Here is a 14509-nt window from a genome sequence, read left to right as displayed (position 1 = left end):
ATATATTTGTTCTCCATGTTTTTCCCTGTGTTAGATTTGGCATTGTTCTTTCGTATTCACCTCTCATATTTATTAGCAGATGTTGTTCAAAATCATCTTTTAAAAATATGTTGTGCCGCTGAAATCCCCGATTCGCTCCTGAATCTTACTGCCTTCCTCTTCCTTTCTGTTCAGTCTGGCCAGAGATGTTGCTTATTGATTTGTTCCCATAACCAGCTTTTGTCTTTTTGGCTAATTTTCTTTATATTTTCGTTCTCTGATTCATTGAATTGTGCTTTATTTTCACCTTTGCTTAAGTTTTGCTGAGTTGTTCCTTTTAAAATTTCATTCTCTCCTAAATGTATTCAAGACTAGAAATTCTATACATTTCCCTCCTAAGTAGTGCTTTTATTATGTCCCATATTTTTTGCTGTGTGGTGATTTCACAATCACATAGTTTTCGATTTTTAAAAATTTAATGTTTATTTGGTAGTATGTCTTTTAGCTTCCAAGCAAAGGGACTTTTTAAAAACTATCACTGGCTGGGGATTTAGCTCAGTGGCACTGAGCCTGCCTAGCAAGCACAAGGTCCTGAGTTCAATCCTCAGTACCAAAAAAACCCCCCAAAACCAAAAAAACAAAACCCCAAAATCTATCACTATGTTGGTAATTTCTACTTTTGTCATAATGATGCTGGAGAACCTAATCTGTATGATATTGATCCATTTTTGCTTGAGTGCTTGGCCTATGTGGGCAAATTTTCACATGTGGATATAAAAATGTGTGCTTTCTCTCAGTTGAGTACAATGTTCTTTATAGCTCAAGCTTATTGATCATATTTTTTTTGCATCTAGGATACTTATGCTTGGTTTTGTCTTCTTGCTTGGTCCATCTTTAAGAAGGATGTGCTAGAACCTCCAGCTACAAGGACTGATTTTACTACTTTTCCCAGCAGTATAGTCACTGTGGCTCCCACATGTTGAGGGTGAACTCATGTTCCAGAAGTGTTTGACTGTCAGTTCTCCACCAGGATGCGATGTCATCTTCTGGCCCTTCTGGTATTTTTTTTTTTTTTTTTCGGTACCGGGGATTGAACTCCGGTCCTTGCGCTTGAACAGCAGGTGGCAAAACCACTGAGCTAAATCCCCGGCCCCCTTCTGGTATTTTTAAACTTATGTTCCCATTTATCAGATCTTAAGATTGCTCTGCCAGCTTTCTTTATCTTCATAGTTGCTGACCATAAATTTACAATCCTTTTATTTTTAAGGTACTTTGTCTTTTTGTTCTCAATGTGTTTTAAATAGTCTGTTCTCAAATACAGGTGAAAAGCATCTGCCGTGTAGTAGGTGAATTTAACCTATTTGCACATATAGTTACCCATATAAAAGAACTTTTTTCTGGTGTCTTACAGTTTTGATATGCTGAACTTCCTTCCTTTTCTTTGTTCCTGCTTTCTCTTACATAGGCCAAATATTCTTTTGCTGGTTGTACATTTTAATTTTAGATTCTTATATTTTAGAATCTATTTTAATGTTTCCTTTCCTACTGACCTTTAAACTTATCAATATCTATTTATAGATAATATATTTTAAGAAAAGTACCACCCTGTCATCTTGGGACCTTCTTCTTCTGCCCTCTTTGATGCTTATGTTGGGTAGAATTCAAATTCTGGGTTCTCTCAAATAATAGATGTTAACAAAATACTTGATTCCTCTTAGTTCACCATCTTATAGCAATTTGTTTCTCTTAACTTTAGATCTTTCTCCCAAAATATTTTACAAAAAGTAGATCTTTGTATGGCAAACCACTTGAGAGCTATGTCCCCGTATTACTTCATTACACCTTCAATTTTGTTATTGTTGTTTGACATGGGGTCTCATTGGCCTCAAACTCCTGAATCCAAGGGATCTTTCTTTTTTTTTTTTTGGACGAGGGATTGAACTCGGGACCTTGGGCTTGCGAGATAGGCAGTGGAACCACTGAGCTAAATCCCCAGCCCTCCAAGGGATCTTTCTGCTTCAGCCTCCCAAGTAGCTGGGACAGTAGGCATGCACTACCACACCTGATTTTTTGTCTTCAAATTTGAAGGACAGCTGTCTAGAGATAGTGTTCTAGGTTCAAAAATATTTGCTTTTAATATATATATATATATTTTTTTGATACCGGGGATCAAACTCGGAACCTTGCGCTTGCAAGGCAGGCGCCAGAACCACTGAGCTAAATCCCCAGCCCTACTTTTAATAATTTTAAAACACTGTTCCATTGTTTCTTGCATTCACTGTTGCAGAGAAATCGAAGGACAATCTTGTCTTGCCCTTTTGTAGGTGAGTGGCTCTTCACTCCTGGAAGCTTTTAGAATATTTTCTTTGTATTCATGGTCTTAGATTTCACTACAATAACTCTAGATATGGATCTTCTTCTTCTCCCTTTTGATCCTATGAGCCTTTTTAAAATTATATTTTATTACCTCCATTGCTTTATTTTTACATATTTTCTCCCCTAACGTCATCACTCCTCCTCGGATCCCCAATACTCTGATTTCTAGTCTCATGTCCCTTACCTTTTCTGTTACATCGTTTCTCTTTGTTCTTTCCTGTTACCTTGTGGGAAAATCTCTCAGTCTGGGGCCAGGGTTTTAGCTCAGTAGCACCACGCCTGCCTGGTAAGCACAGGGTCCTGAGTCTGATCCGTGGAAAAAAAGAAAAGTTAAAAAAAATTTCTCCGTCTGATATTTTAGCTCATTTCATTCTCCAGCTCTTTCCATCTTGCTGTTTATCCTATTTAAGTTCTGTTTTTATTGTTTGTGTCTTTTGAAAACTTAGTTTTATTTTGAATTACAATATTATAAAATGTATCAAAATAATAAATGCTGAAAGTTGTTTACAAGTGAAATGATAATTTGATGTATTAAAATCTTTTAGGTCAGAAATGAAGAGAAATGAGACCATGAAATCCAGTGTGATGTGGGCTTCGGTCCAAGTTCTATAACATTGAACACTGAATCTCTTAGGACCTTTGGATTGTAAGTGACAGGAACTCATACCACATCAGCTTAAATTAAAAATTACACAGTGGGGAGAAAGGTGGAGTGTGGGGAGGAGGGTCTGGGCATGCAGGTGAGGGTTTCCCTGTACTGGGTAACACGCTGTCTGCACCTCCAAATCCGTGGGCCCCAGGTTTGCAGTCCAAGAAGGAAAACATCTTCCCTTTGGGTGTCAGTTTGCAAGATCCTGGGGAGGCCCCTGATGGGCCACCAACCCATGTACCCTCTTCTTGGAACAGACATGATGGTGCCATCTTGACACCTTCACCAGAATTATTCGGTTGGATGAGGAGGAACAGTTATCTTACTGGGAGGGGAATGAGAATTTTACAAAGACTGTGTGGCCCAAAAGACTGTGAGATAAACAGAGGCCTAACTTTCTCTCTTCCATACAAAGCCTGTCATAGGTGGGTGGTCAGGGAGAATACCTGGCATTCTTCTGTTCTGTTTTCATAACAACATTGTTGAGCTGTAATTCATCCATTTAAAATGCACAATTCAATGGTAATGAGTATATTCAGAGTTCTGCAACATCACCACAATCTATTGTAGAGCATTTCCATCACCCCTGAAGAAGGAACCATGTATCTTAACAAGTTGCTGTGATTTATATCTAGGTGTTCCTCCAGAGCCTCATAGGTGGGGGTTTGGGAAGGTGATTAGATCATTAGCGTGTGGTTCTCAGCAGTGGACTTGTTTATAGCTAAATGTGATTTGGAAGGTGAAGTCTCAGTGGAGGGGGTGGGTCACTGGGGCATGGCCTTGGAGGGTCAATCACCCTTCCTCCTCCCTTGATCTCTCTGCTTCCCACTACCATGTCAGGAGCTGTTTCTCCTCTCCCGTGCAGACCTGCTTTGGAGCCAGCAGATGTGGACTGAAACCTCTGCAAACCGTGAGCCAAAGTAAACCTTTCCTCCTTAGAGTTGTAAGTGTTGTGTATTGTGTCTTAGTGACTAGAAAGTACTACATAGGCATTTCCCATTTGCCTCCAACCCTCTAATAACCTCCCCTCAAAAAAAATCCTTCCAAGGGCTGGGGATTTAGCTCAGTGGTGCTGGCGCCTGCCTGGCAAGTGCAAGGTCCTGAGTTTGATCCCCTATAGCAAAGGAAAAAAAATCCTTCCACGAAAATTTGTATTAATTTATTTTTCAATGACAAGAAGTAATCCAGACCTCTTTCTGACATCGTTATATTACAAAATCATTCATCATTTATCCTTTACTCCAGAAATCACCTTCATGACTGGCCCTGGCCACCTAACAGGCCTCGGGTGGGGTGCAGGTGGCTCACGAAGGTGGATGAGCAGTGTCCCCCACTAAATTTGTTGTGAGCAGAAAATGGAGGCTGCGGCTTTAGTGTCTTCTCCCTGATTCATTCCGGCAGTTGAATTAGCAAAAATTCAGCTTCCTGATTGGGTGTGGTGGTGCACATCTGTGACCCCAACACTCTGGGAGGCTGAGGCAGAAGGGTTGGAAGTTCAAGCTCCAGCCTGGCCAATTTATCAACTTATCAAGACCTTTTCTCAAAATAAAAAATAATAAAGAGCTGGGGATATAGCTCAGTGTGGAGGTTCTGGGTTCAATCCCTAGCACCAAAAGAAAAATCAGCTTGAGTCCACAGTGGCACATGAACTGGGTGTAGTCACCTTGGCCCTGGAGTACCAAGTCCGCAGCAGCCCCATTTGTAAAGTGAGCCTGTTCAGTGGCAGGATACACTTCCCCCCGTCGCCCGTATCCCTCCCCCTCCCCTCACCTCACTGGCCCACACTCTGCCCTTTCCCCCTCCTTTGATCTCCCATTGCCATGGCAGGAGGCCACTTTCTTCTGACCACTTCTTTTCCTGAAGCTGTGGGCATAGTGCCCACTGATTGTCACTGTCACTGGAAGCCCCTGACTGGTAGGAGGGTGGCAGTTCAATCTGAGGCTTCAGGAGCACTGTGGGCACTTTGGTGGCAAAACTGTCACTAGGGTTTTGAATTAGGAAGTGAATGGGCACCCCAGAGTGTAGAAAGGACTTCCGTAGAATGGTTATCACCTCAAATAGTTGTGCAATATTATAGGAATGAACAAATACGAACACAGGTTAAAGAGAGAGTCAGAATAAGATTAGCAACTTATTTAATTATGGCAGAATTAATGAAAAAGCAGACTATGAAGAGTAACAAAATCCATAAATAACAATAACTAGTGTTTATCAGGTACTGACCATTTCCCAGGCACAATTCTAACTATAGTCATTAATTGTAAAATCTTCTCAAGTGTAACTATTATTCCTATATAACAGTAGTACATACTAGGAAATCGCATGTTTGTGCATGTGTGTGTATGTGCATGTGTGTGCTTATGTGGAAATATCTAGAAGGATCATCAGCAATGATTATTTTTGCATAACCTTTACATGAGCTGGTACTCAAAGTGTCTGAATTGGCATAAACTAAAAATGAATTTCAGAGTCACAAATAAAGTTGAAGACCATGTATGGTGGCAAATTCCTGCAATCCCAGTACTCTGGGAGGCTGAAGTAGGAGGGCTGCAAGTTCAAGCCCAGCCTGGGCAACTTTGTGACTTAGCAAGACATTGTCTCAAAATAAAAAATGAAAAAGGGCTCAGCGTGAAGGCCCTGGGTTCAAACCTCAATACCAAAAGTGGCGGTAAGAGGGGAAGAAAGATGAAAAGAAAGATAGTCTTAAAGATTTCTCTTAGTGTACAACAATGATTTAATTTAAATTAGTTGAAGATAAGTAGAGGTGCAGATTTATTTCCACTGATAAAGGTCCTGGCCAACTACAATTGGTTCTGTGCACTTGTGTGTGTGCATTTGTATGTTTGTGGGTGTGTCTTTTTGTGTGCAAGCACACCTCCTTTTTGTGCCTGTTACTCACCAGGTGTGGGGTCTTGGCAACATTTGGGGTGATGAAGAGAGGATTTCTGTCCAAGCAAAGTGGTTACTGGCCATGGAGGTAGAAAGATTGGTACCAGGTCAGAAATTTTAATGACTTTATAGAGTAGTAGAGTAGCCTGTCCATCACCCAGGGTCACGTTCTGTTTGTGTTTAACAGAGCAGTGTTATCAGTGAAATTGAAAATGTAATTAAAACTTTACCAACAAAGAAAAGCCCAGGTCCTGATGGCTTCACTGCTGAATTCTACAAGACATTTAGAGATCTGTTGCCACTACTCTTTTTTTTCCTCAATGATTAGTTCTTTTAATACAATCTATTTTTATAAACCATCTCCATCTTCTGCTTTATTTCTTTTTTTTCAATGTAATTCTTTTTTAAAATTATTTTTACTTTATTGGTACAATTTAGGTGTACAATATAATGACATTCATCATTGGAAATTTGCACCTTTACATAACCTCTCTTGGTTCTTATTTTTCGCCTTTCCCCTGCCCTCCCTTCAACCCCTCCATCCCTCCCTATTTACAAAAACTTTGTCTCCATTTTTTCATTTTCTCACACTAATTCCATTCCCTTCTTTCCTTTCCCCTCCCCCTCCCACTTCCCCTTCCACTTTGCTCTTTTTCTTCCTATTCCACATTATCTAATATAACTTTTAGTCCTTATTTACCCTTTCAGTTTCTCACACTAGAGACACTATTCAGAATTTACACATATGTGTCCTGTTTACTTCACTTAAGAGTATCACTCAATGTGCATCCATTTAGCTATAAATGTCTCTAATTTTTCATTTTTTATGGCTGAGTAGTACACCATTTTATTTTTTTTAAATGACATTTTCAGGCCGGGGATTTAGCTCAGTGGTTTCACCACGTGCTGCACAAGTGCAAGGACCCTAGTTCGATCCCCAGTACCAAAAAAAAAAAAAAAAAAAAAAGACATTTTCTTTATCCAGTCTCCAGTTGATGGGCATTTGGGCTGCTTCCAAGTTTTAGCTATTACAAATTGTGCTGCTATGAACATGGGTGCACATATATCACTGTGGTATGATTCTTTTAAGTCTTTTGGGAAGATACCCAGCAGGGGAATAGCTGGGTCAAATGGGACTTCCAGTCCTAGTTCTTTGAGGTATCTCCATACTGATTTCCACAGTGCTTGCACCAGTCTACACTCCCACCAGCAGTGGAGCAGGGTTCCTCTTTCCCCACAGCCCTGCCAGCATTTGTTATTGGTTGATTTCATGGTAGCAGCCATTCTTTCTGGGGTGAGGTGGAATCTCAGCATTGTTTTCATTTGCATCTCTCAAAGGACCAGTGATGTTGAACACTTTTTCATATGTGTGTCTGCTATTTCTACTTTTTTTTCTGAGAAATGTGTGTTCATTTCAGATGCCCATTTTTGGATTGGGTCTTTAAATTTGGGAGGTCTGATTTTTTTAAAGTTCTTTATAGATTTGAGATAGTAGGCCTTTGTCTGAGGAAGAGCAGGTGAAGATTTTTTCCCACATTGTGGGTTGTCTCTTCACACTGCTGGTGGTTTCTCTTGCTATGCAGAAGTTTTTTAGTAATAAGAGATCCCACTTGTTGATTGTTTGCACTAGTTCACGGGAAACTGAGGATTTGTTCATAAAATCTTTTCCTACACCAGCATCTTCAAGAGTTCTACCTAACTTCTGTTCCAGGTGATTCACCATTTCTATTTTAATATTTAGATCCTTAATCCATTTCGATTTTAATTTAGTGCATGGTGAGAGCTATAGGTCTAGTTTTAATCTTTGGCAAAGTGAAACCCAATTTTTCCAGCACCATTTATTAAAGAGGCTATCTTTTCTCCAGTGAGGGTGTTTGGCTCCTTTATTGAAGATGAGATGACTGAGTGTGTTTGGAGTTTTTTGGGCATCTTCTAATCTGTTCCACTGGTTCTCAGGTCTGTTTCTTTGCTAGTACCATGTTGTTTTTATCAGAGTAGCTTTGTAGTATAGTTTCAAGTTGGGGATTGTGATACCTCCTGCCATGTCTCTGTTACCTAGAATTGCTTTTGCTATTCTGGGTCTCTTCTTGTTCCAAATGAATTTTTTTATTGTTTTCTCATGGCCCACGAAGTTTGCTGCAGGGATTTCAATTGGGATTGCATTGAATCTATATAGCAGTTTTGGAAGTATGGCCATTTTCACTATATTGATCCTTCCTACCCAGGAGCAGGGGATGTCTTTCCATTTTCTGATCTCATCTTCAGTCTCTCTGTTCAGAGTGCTATAGTTTTCAGAGAAGAGGTCTTTGATTTCTCTTGTTAGGTTGTTTCCTAGGTATTTCAGCTTTTTGGATGCTATTGTGAAAGGAATTGTTTGTCCTATTTCTTTGTCAGAAAGTCTATTGTTCATGTAGAGGAAAGCTATTGATTTTTGTGTGTTGACCTTGTATCCAGCTACTTTACTGAATTTAGCTATTAAGTCTAGAAGACTTTTGGTGGAGTTCTTGGGGTCTTCTGTATAGGGTATCATATCATCTGCAAATAATGATAATTTGACTTATTCAATTCCTATCTTTATTCCTTTTATTTCTTTCTCTGGTCTAATTGTCGTGGCTAATGTTTCCAGAACTATATTGAACAGGAGTGGTGATAGTGGATATCCTTGTCTTGTTCCTGATTTTAGTGTGAAGGATTTCAGTTTTTGACCATTTAGTATGATATTGGTTGTATTGGCTGTTGGTTTTTCGTAGATGGCTTTTATCAGATTGAGGTAGAGACCATCTATTCCAATTTTTGGTAGGGTTTTTATCATAAAAGCATGTTGGATTTTGGCAAATGCTTTTTCTGCATCTGTGGAGATGCTCATATGGTTTTTGTCCTTGATTCTGTTAATATAGTGTGTTACATTTATTGATTTATGTATATTAAACCATCCCTGCATCCCTGGGATGAATCCCACTTGATCAGGGTGTATGTTCTTCTTGATTACCCTCTATATTCTGTTTGCCAGTGTCTTATTGAGCATTTTTGCATCTATGTTCATTAGGGAGATTGGCCTGTAGTTCTCTTTTTCAGTTGGGTTTTTCCTGGTTTTGGAATCAAAGTAACACTTGCTTCCAGGAATGAATTTGGAAGTATTGCTTCCCTTTCAATTTCAATGAAGAGTTTAAAGAGTAGTGGCAACAAACTCCTCAATGAAATTGAAAGGGAATCAATACTCATGAATTCATTCCTGGAAGCAAGCACAGTGGTTTCACCACCTGTTGCGCAGGCGCAAGGACCCGAGTTCGATCCCCGGTACCAAAAAAAAAAAAAAATTAAAATTAAGAAAGAAAAAGAATAAAGATAGGAAAGGAGGAAGTTAAACTGTCATTTGCTGATGATATGATACTCTACATAGAAGACCCAAAAAATTCTACCAAAATACGACTAGACTTAATTGACAGATTCAGTAGAGTAGCTGGATACAAGGTAAACACTCAAAAATCAATAGCCTTCTTGTACATAAATAACAGACTCCCTGAGAGAGAAATTAAGGAAATAATTCCTTTCACAACAGCATCCAAAAAAATGAAATATCTGGGAATCAATCTAACACAGGAGACAAAAGACCTCTACACTGAAAACTATAGCACTTTGAAAAAAAAGATCAAAGAGGATATAAGAAAATGGTCATCCCTTGGTCCTGGGTAGTAAGAACCAACATAGTGAAAATGGGCATACTTCCAAAACTGCTATACAGATTCAATGCAATCCCAATTGAAATCCCAACAGTATATTTCACAGATCTGGAGAAAACAGTCCAAAAATTCATTTGGAACCAGAAGAGAGCTAGAATAGTAAAAGCAATTCTAGACAACAGAGACATGATGGGGTATCACAATCCCCAATTTGAAACTATACTACAAAGCCACTGTGATAAAAGCAGCATGGCACTGGCAAAGAAACAGACTTGAGGACCAGTGGAATACGTTAGAAGATCCAGAAACAATTCTAGACATACTCAGCTACCTCATCTTTGACAAAGGAGCCAATCATCCTCACTGGAGGAAAGATAGTCTCTTTAATAAATGGTGTTGGAAAAACTGGATTTCAACCTGCCAAAGATTAAAGCTAGACCCCATCTTTCAGGAAGCACTAAACTAAAATGGAAATGGATTAATGATCTAAATTTCGAAACAGAAACACTAAACTTGCTGGAACGTAATTTAGGTAGAACTCTTGAAGACATTGGCATAGGAAAAGATTTTATGAACAAATCCTCAGTAGCACGGGAACTTGCACAAAGAATCAACAACTGTGATCTCATCTCATTAAAAAGCTTCTGGACTGCCAGAGAAATCACCAACAGAGCTAGGAGACAACCTACAATGTGGGGAAAAAAATTTTTCCAGTTGTCCCTTAGACAAAAGTTTACTATCTTGTATATATAAAGGACTCAGAAAAATCAGGCCCCCCAAATATAAAAACCCGATTCAAAAATGGGCCTCTGAAATGAACAGACATTTCTCAGACAAACAAGTAAAAGCAGCAAATAAATATGAGAAAATGTTCAACATCTCTGGTGCAGATGAAAACAATACTGAGATTCCACCTCACTCCAGAAAGAATGGCTGCTATCAAGAAATCAACCAAGGGCCAAGGATTTAGCTCAGTGGTTTTGCCACCTGCCTTGCAAGTGCAAGGTCCCGAGTTTGATTCCCGTTACCAAAAAACAAGAAGAAATCAGCCAATAACAAATGTTGGCGGGGCTGTGGGGAGAAAAGAACCCTTCTCCACTGTTGATGGGAGTGCAGACGGGTGCAACCACTGTGGAAATCAATATAAAGGTATCTCAAAAAACTAGGATTAGAGGTCTCATTTGACCCAGCTATCCCTCTGCTGGGCATCTTCCCAAAAGAATTAAAAGAATCATACCACAGCAATACATGTGTACCCATGTTCATAGCAGCACAGTTTGTAATAGCTAAAACTTGGAAATAGCCCAAGTGCCCATTAACTGGAGACTGGATAAAAAAGATATGGTTTTTCTATAAAATGGAGTACTACTCAGCCATAAAGAATGAGAAACTAGAGACTTTATAGCTAAATGGAATTACATTGGGGCCATACTCTTAAGTGAAATAAATAGGACACACATGTGTAAATACTGAATAGTTTCTCTGGTGTGAAAAACTAAAAGTGTAAATAAGGTTCAAATGGTATAATTAATAATGTGAAATAAGAAGAAAAGATCTAAAATAGTAGGGTTAGGGCCGGGGTTTTTGCTCAGTGGTTTCACCGCTTGCTGCAAGTGTAAGGGCCTGAGTTCTATCCCCGGTACCAAAAAATAAAATTAAATAAAATAAATAAATAAATAAATAAATAGGGTAAGTGGGAAGGGTAGGGGAAAGGAAAGAAGCGAAAAGAAAAAATATGAGAAACTGAAAAAATGGAAACAGTCTTTGTAAATAGAGAAGGGTAGAGGGGGTGAAGGGAGGGCAAGGGAAGTAGGGAAAATAAGAATTAAGATACAGCATGTAAAGGTACAAGATCCCAACAATTAATGTAACTGTGCTTTACACCTGAAATGTACCAATAAACTTAATGAAAGAATGATGGGAGAAGTGTGGGCCTATTTGAGGGAGATGAATGTGTCTTTTACTGTAATGAAAGAAAAACATTCACTAACAGAGCAGTTTTCATACTCTGCACTTTGACATCTGTCACTGTGTGGCTGCCCCAGACCCATGGGGAAGGTGCAGAAGTTGTGGCATGGGACATACTCTGTGTGTCACTGTGCTGCTCTGGCCCCACTGCCTCTACCACATTTGTTCAGTGAAGTTTGGGGTTGCAGAGTTGTTTTTTTTTTCCGAGTATGGGATGTGGGACTCAAAAACAGCATTTCTAAAGCTGAAGCATGAGGATCACTTGAGCTCAGGAGTTTTTTGTTTTTGTTTTTGTTTTTTTGGTACTGGGGATCGAACTCAGGTCCTTGAGCTTGCCCAGCAGGCGGCAAAACCACTGAGCTAAATCCTGGCCCAAGCTCAGGAGTTTGAGACCAGCCTGGGCCACAACCATCAGTAGTGACATAGGGTTGGAGTTACCCAAGCTTCTTAGACTTCACCTCTCACAAAAACTTTCCTCATGTGCTGGACATGAACCTTCAGGGTTTAATGTTTGCCCTGCTCAATTTCTGTCTTGCTTTGGTACCATTGATTTCTATCCTCCTGTTCTTCCTTTTTGGAATGGGAATGTTTACCCCATGCCATTGTACATTGGCAGCATTTAACTTTCTTATTTATATTTATTTTTCTTTTTGTGGTACCAGGGATTGAACTCAGGGCCTTGCACTTATCAGGCAGGCTCAGTGCCACTGAGCCACATCCTCGGCCCCATTATCTTTTTGTCTTGACAGGGGCTCATAACTAAGAGTTTGCCTTAAGTCTCAGAAGAAACTTTGGATCCTGGACTTTTCAGCAATGCTGAAACTGTTAGGTGTCTGGCAACTCCTAGAGATGGACTAAGTGCGTTTTGTATTAAAAGATGTGAATAAGTCTTTTGGGGAACCAGGGCAGAATGTTTGTATTTAGATATTTCCCTAAAGCCTCATGCACTCAAAGATGGGGCTTTTGGCAAGAACCAAGAGAGACTATGTAAAGGTGCAAATTTCCAATGATGAATGTCATTATGTTGTATACCTAAAATGTACCAATGATTAGAATGAATAATCGATAATGTAAAATAGGAAGAAAAGGTCCAAAGGGGTAGGGGTAGTGGGAGGGGCAGGGGAAAAGAAAGAAGGGAAAGGAAAAAATGATGAGAACTGGAGAAAATGGAAATAAAGTCTTTGTAAATAGGGAAGGGTGGAGGGTGTGAAGGGAGGGCTAGGAATGGGGAAAAAATAAGAACCAAGATGCATTATGTAAAGGTACAATTCCCAATGAGACATGTAATTGTGTTGTATACCTACAGTGTACCAATAAAAGAATTTAATACAAAAAAAAAAAAAAAGATGGGGCTTTTGAAAGGTGGTTGCTGGTAAGAAATGGGGCCTGGTCTGAAGAGGCTGGCCACTGAGGCGGGACGTGGAAGGGTTTATCTCCTTTCATGATTCTACCCTTTCTCCCTCTGCTTCCTGTCTACCATGCCATGAGCAATTCTCCTCTGCCATGCCCCTGTGCCATCCCTTTCTGCCTGGAGCCAGTCTACTGTGGACTAAAACCTTTATAAATTGTGAGCCAAAATAAAGCTTTCCTCCCTTCATTTGTAGGTCATGTATTGTGTCTCAGCAATGAGAAAGTAACTGTGACAATGATTAATGATTACATAAAAATAATACTTTTAGCCAGGAGTGGTGGCACATACTTATAATCCCAACTCTCTGGGAGGCTTAGGTAGGAGATAGGGTGTTTGAGCCTGGCCTGGCCAACTTGGCAAGACTCTATCTCAAAAAAAAAACCAAAACTGAGTAAATAAATAAATAAGGCCAGATCTATAGCTCAGTGCCAAGACATGCAGTTCCATTCCAAGTACCACATAACAGACAAAACAAAACAAAAATATTTTAGGGGTTAATGTGTCAGGTGAGGATTTTCCCCAAAATGTTTTCCAAAGGTTTTTAGACAGCATAAGTCTATGAATGCACAGCTAGAACAGGTGTAACTAAAAAGACTTTGAGGGTAGTCCCCAGAAATTTTTTATATTTTCTTTAAAAATCATGGTATTTCAAATAAGGTAACCTAGGTTCGGATCCTAACTGCATGATCCTAAGTGAATCATTTGACTTGTCTAAATCTCATTTCCCTCATTTGCAAAATGAGAAAATGACTCACCTGCTGCATGGAACTTGAAATAATTCTTACAATCATGAATGCTAAAATGTATTGGCAACATGCTCTGTCAACTGCACTGTGTGGCAAACACTGCAGTGAAGCACTATTGCTGGTTTCCAATTAGGCTCCAGGCCTCCTTTCATTTGCATAGTCCTTCACCTTCAATATGTGGAGTCCGGGTAAAAGTAGTTGGTGTTTGTGTCTGTTGTCCTTAATTCTTTCCTAAAGGGAGAGACAGCAATGTCAGGTTACCTCTGAGTAATGAAAAATCAATTTGTCATTAATATGCATTTCCTTAACATTTGGGAGATGGCCTGGTAGCTAATGCTAAGGAGACAGGTGAAAATTCCCGGGGTAAATTCTTTTTTTGCCTCTCCAAACCTCCATTTCTGCATTCCTGAGGTGAACATTTTTATATCATTTTTCGCAGTTTCTAGGGGAGTGACTGAGGTGATTTATGGGCCACCTCCGGCAGATCTGCAGGCATTCCCTATCCTGAGCTCACACTGGATGGTTTCTCTCAAGCTGTTTGGTGTCAGGATGGTGTTGGCCTTCTGAGAGTTAGAATATTGTCTTCTAAATTTTCCAGAGCTGTTTAACATGTTAGGAAGCCAAAGATGCATTAGCTGGAACAATGGGTCAATTTTGGTAACCTTGAAACGCTTGAAAAAACAGTTTGCTGATTCATTTTGTTTGCTGAGTACCCAGAGTTTTAGTGTTTTTGTGCTAAAGATTTATTTAATAGCCTATCGTTTAATTAAAGGAAGGGTGCTTGTAGTCGATTTTTGCCCATTCCAAATTG

This window comes from Heterocephalus glaber, unplaced genomic scaffold (genome assembly GCF_053883595.1).
Source record: "Heterocephalus glaber isolate CG9 unplaced genomic scaffold, H.glaber_assembly_v1.0 deba00000331, whole genome shotgun sequence".
NCBI lineage: Eukaryota > Metazoa > Chordata > Mammalia > Rodentia > Bathyergidae > Heterocephalus > Heterocephalus glaber.
The sequence above is the reverse complement of the archived record's forward strand: the minus strand, read 5'-3'. Positions refer to the sequence as shown.